Source organism: Hippocampus guttulatus, chromosome 21 (genome assembly GCF_054856545.1).
Source record: "Hippocampus guttulatus isolate MCC_2025c chromosome 21, RoL_Hgut_1.0, whole genome shotgun sequence".
NCBI lineage: Eukaryota > Metazoa > Chordata > Actinopteri > Syngnathiformes > Syngnathidae > Hippocampus > Hippocampus guttulatus.
Window position 1 is genome coordinate 8,999,802 of NC_141281.1, and position 5,330 is coordinate 9,005,131.

At 42.7% G+C, this 5,330-nt stretch overlaps 1 long non-coding RNA gene across 1 annotated transcript; it reads left to right on the forward strand.

Moving 5' to 3' along the window:
- The first annotated feature begins 3,656 nt into the window (after window positions 1–3,656).
- LOC147187010 (uncharacterized) lies at window positions 3,657–4,902 on the forward strand. The gene is made up of 3 exons (XR_015098995.1): window positions 3,657–3,764; window positions 4,021–4,105; window positions 4,786–4,902. It is a non-coding gene; the product is annotated as an uncharacterized LOC147187010 (long non-coding RNA).
- Window positions 4,903–5,330: the final 428 nt, after the last annotated feature.

Here is a 5,330-nt window from a genome sequence, read left to right on the forward strand (position 1 = left end):
GTGGCGGCAACATTTTTCCCGAAGAACCTGTGCACTGCATTCTCTGTGTCTGCTCTCTGCTCTGTACACTCATTTCGCTTTTCTTCTAGGATATTCCAACGCTTAACTCATTCACTCCCAAAGACGTTTTTAAACGTCTTTTCAGACTTGGTCCAGAATTGTCCGCTAGAATTGGCTGGTACTGAATGAGTTAATAAATCACTACTTTGAAGGTTTTGCTCTTCTCAAAATGTCACACAATTTTGCTGACGTGTTCAAACATTCAAAAACGGGCTATGTAGCTCTCCTTTGAATTTTGAGAAAATGCAGCCCAGTTTGACATCGCAACACTTAGTCATGTCTATCATGAGTAGACCACCAAAAAAAAAAAAAAAAAGAAGCTGCGCCTGAAAAGACAGAGGAGGTCTGCCATTTTGTTTTAAAGCGGACATTTTAGTCTCGTTTTGGCTACTTCCAAGAGTCTTTCAATTTATTTTCGAAAATTCAGCCCCTGAAAAATTTTTGACTGAGCATCATGAAATTTGTCAGGCCTTGTCTATCATGTGTGGATCCACAAAAAAAAAGTCTCAAGAAGCCCTTCCTGAAAATTAATCGGAAGCAGCCATGACAGTCTTGTCTTGAGAGTGTTTGATTGCTCCCAAATTCGAACCACCACCTCTTTACGAATGGATTGCGTGCGGCTGAAGAATGGACACATGATGCCCATTTGTTATCCTCTTCAGAAAGTATGTACACCCATTTTAGCAAAGGGGAAAAAAAAATCGTATTCCTTGCATTGATGATATTTGTCAAAGCGCCATCCACCTCTTCCTGCGATGATTGACAAGCTGGCCAACGGCACGTATTGCTGGCATGAAGGATGCATGCATTTTACATGCGCCACCTCCCCATCTATCTGCAGCCTGGCAGGCTGGCGGGGAGAAAAAAAAAAGCCAGATCTGAAAAGTCAAACATGCGCACGCATGTATTTGATGCGTTATGAGGAGAGCTCACTTGAAATAGGTTTCATGAGAGGAAAGCATACAGAGAGGGCGAGCGTGCCCGCGGCCTCGCCCGGCTCGCCATTACAAACGAGATGAGGAGTGGAGATGAATATCAACGCGGCGCTCATCTGCTCCTCCGCTCCCTTCATCACACTTTGGCAGATTATGCTCACACAACAACATTTAACTCATTTAGTACCAGCCAATTCTGGAGCCAGTCTGAAAAGACGTTTAAAAACGTCTTTGGGAGTGAATGGGTTAAGAGGTGTTTACGTTTTAGGAGTAAACGCTTCGCTAGTGATAAGCAATTACCCGACTGCAGACACATTCCGCCAACTTTAGTTGCACACATACACGCACACATTTATATATATCATCACAATGCTATTACCCCCCCCCCCCCCCACCCCCTTCTTCATTTCTCTCAATTTTCTGCACTCGATCCATTCGCGGAATTGAAATTTGCACCGTTAATTAATTAGCACGTAATTCTGTGTTTACACGGCACCTCGGCGCTGGCCTTTCCACGCCGCCGACAAACAGCCCTCTCACACCGTGACCAATTAATGCCGGCAGCCATTGTAACGGTTGTGTCACGGCGGCGTGGTAAGCACATCTACAGGGTTAATTACATTGACCCTTTGTTGTTGTTGTGGGGTGGTTCTTTTTTTAATGAGTTCATCTCACTCCGGTTACTGTTGTCGTCGTCGCTGTGCAGCTCATGAGTTTTCGCCAAGATGCTCATTTATGAACATCACTGGAGGAAAAAGCCTCTTAATTCTCCTCCAATGTGTATTCTTTGCATCTGTGTGGAGGGATTACTTTGGACCCCCGTAATGTTGCGGATTTTAGAGCAGCTAACGCGTCCGCTAGAAGGCATGCAAGTAAAGTAACTTATGTGACCAGTGTCACTAGATAACAGAACGTAACTAATAATGCAACACGTTAACGTAACTGACTTACTCATGTCACATTCTAACTCGACTCGCTAATATGACGCAACTAGCTAGCTAGCCAGCTATCATCACACACCCTATTCATTCCACGGAGGGAACTAGCATCATTGATTAGCAAATCTAATAGGACACAAACGTAAATGACGAGCTCACGTCACTTACACAACAAACTATACTGTGTAACTATAAATTAACTTTCCCAACTTATTTACTGAACTAGCTAACATACCAAATTAGCAACAACAACAAAAAAAGATTTAGCTCACGAAGCCCACCAGCTATCAGTGCTAACATAACTAATGAAGGAACTGACCAACAAAGCTAACGACAAAACTTAACAAAATGCATGATTAAAACAAACTGTTGCGAAACACGAGCCAATGAATGCATCTTATTTTACATGCCAAAACAACGATGCATTTGGAGCGTCACTGTTATTGAACAAGTGACAAATGAGGTTGAAACTGTCAGTGAGTCTGCGCCAACCTGTCAGTTACACCTCTCCAAAAAATGCTGAGTCATCACACGGGATCTGGCATATTCAAAAGGTTATACCAAAAAGGCTCATATCAGCTCAAAATGAAAGGCCGAGCATTTTCCCCTGCCAGAAAAGTGTCAGCCATGTTCCAGGAAAAGCAATCAAATAGTGCTAATTCAAATATATTAGTGACTGTGAGTGCTTTTAATGCTTTTATCGCACACAATAAATGTTTTTTTTTGTTTTTTTTCTTTCAGCACACACCAAAATATATGATGTCAGTGCATTTGTGTTTGTATTGTATTTTGCATTAGCATGCCATGGTAAACACATTTGGGAGTTGATTGAACTAAGATCGATTTGTTTATTCTTTTAAGGTTTGAGTAGTGTTTGTTTCCATGATGCGTAAGTTGTTTGGTTGGGAATCTTCTGGAGTGCAATATGCTGCAAAAAAATGTCATGTGATGTGATTAATCTTTTTTTTTTATAATAATGAGTGATACAAACATCACACATCTCACTCATGTTTACATCAACTTTATATCTTCAACGGAATTTTGCATTTGACTCGGGGAACCACTTTAGTGCAAAATCCCACTTAACATGCGCGGATGCTTATTTCTTGGTCGTCATTTATGCTTTTTTTTTTTTTTTTTTAAACATCAGCTAACACAAGAGTGTAATGGATTGCAGAAAACTAGCGTCAAATGTTGATTGAATAGCAAAGTGTAGAGCACTTGTCTCCACTCAGTCATTTGCTCTCCAGAAAGAGCGTTGAGACGGCGTCGCAGCGGTACTTCACTTCAATGCACTTTAACATCCATTTGTATGACATTATGTGACCTGCGCGTGTGGGTGTTTGCCTGGGGCTCATTAATACCCGCTAATTGCAAGCTCCACACTCAACTATTACAAAGCGACGGAACATTTGTCTGAATTAATGCGAATCTTTCAACATCCACATGGAACATCAGAGCTACAGTATATTAAAAAATGAATTGGGGTTTTTGTTTTTTTACCCCTCCCAGAGCAGAGATGTATGCAACCTAGCAATGCTTGGTTATGCTAGGTATGCTCGGCTCGAGTAACTACTTTAATGTAGTTCATTAACTCACTCACTCATTCTACAATGTAACTTGGCAGCTACGCAACAGACCGATGAAATAAGTCGTGCCAAAAATCGCAAAACGGTAATCACTCTGTCATAATTCTGTTCTTGTGTGTCTCCAGCAGGTGGCAGAGGAGGGCCTTCCCTGCGGCGTGCACACCTGCTGCCATGTTCAACGCTATTTAAGGACTTCCAAGTTATCAGGAGAATTCATCTTGCTCACGGTTCTGCCACCAAAGGTTGAATTCTTCGGTTTGGTGCTCTTTGTTTTTTCACCTCGCCATGTCCCCCCCCCCCCCCTCCCCCCAGCCCCCCAGACTGTTTTACCAGCGTCCTTTGCTGTACTTTGTCAGTTTTGCGACCATTTGTTTTGGGGTTTTTTTTTTGGATAAATCTCTTTGTCACTTCTTTCTGAGTTCATGTTACTGGGGTCCAATTCTGTCTGGAACTTTCCAGAAACCCTGACAACCCTTCTTTTTCTTTTTTTTTCCACAGTTGATGCGGACCAGAAACTCACTTATTGCGCTGTCATGTGATTCTTGGTGGAAGTCTGGACCAACTTGAAAGCTATTATATGCTCGTGAGTCTCTTTCGCTGCCCATCTGATAAGTTAGCGAGCCCATTTATCGGTTTGGTGTGGGTTTTTAGTTTATGTTTAATGTTCAGCCGTAACTTCCGTTTATTTTCCACAGGAGCTATCTCATATTGATTTTTGAAGCATTGTGTAGGGCACAGTTGTCAAAGTCAAGGCCCGGGGGCCATATCTGGCCCGCCACATCATTTTATATGGCCGGCGAAAGCAAATCAAGCATGTCAAGTTCCATGATGCTTGTTAAAGTCTGAACCACCATTTCAAATTGCCATATGTAATCCACAATACCAGTCATTAATTATTCTTGACTTCTGATTTAAAAAGTAGGTATTTATCAATTTGTTGTGCGCTGTGTATGTCATATGTGGAGGGGATTAAACATTTATATGGTTTCCCAAAATTCATAGCGGCCCTTCAAGGGAAACCCTAACTACAATATGGCCCGCAACAAAAATGAGTTTGACACCCCTGGTGTAGGGCAATCAATGCGCCAGATAATGTCCAAAACTCTGCACTCTCTCATTCCTTGGCAACAAACTCACACTCCGCCATCGCCGGGGGCAATTTTCATTAACAACGGTTGAAAGCCAAAGAGATCTCAGCCTATTCAAATGACTTTTGAAGCATGACTGTTGTCCTTGAATGCTAATGGAAATTTTCTCCCCCAGGCGAACGTGCGCCAGGGAAGGGTGAAATGGCGAAGTCGCCGTCCGCCTCGGAGGATCTTCTCTGGGCACAATATGTCTCGGTCCTGTCAGCAAGTTGACCTTTTGTGTATCGCTGCCTGATTTCCCAGTTTGCGCCGGCTCGGCCGGCATGGTACTTCGCGAGTAAAGGCCAATCGTCGCGACGCTAAGCAGGCGGCGGGTGACGGCCCGAATCGCCGAGGCGCGGGGTAAGTGTTGGAAATATTCTTTCTATCGTGCAAAGAACCGGCCAAGTAGAGCCTTGCTCTTCACACTGGGGGTTGTGAAAATGATTTTGTTAGGTTATTTGTGATTGTATTTGTGGCGTGTGGTGGCAAAGATTGATGATTGGCCATTTGCTCATTCAGTACCAGCCAATTCTAGACCATGTCTGAAAAGACGTTTAAAAACGTCTTTGGGAGTGAATGAGTTAAAAAAAAATCTCCAATAATTAAGTCCTACTGAAACACTTTAATGACAAAAAAAAATCAGCAAAGATGGAAAACAGTTGAAATGATAAATGTACC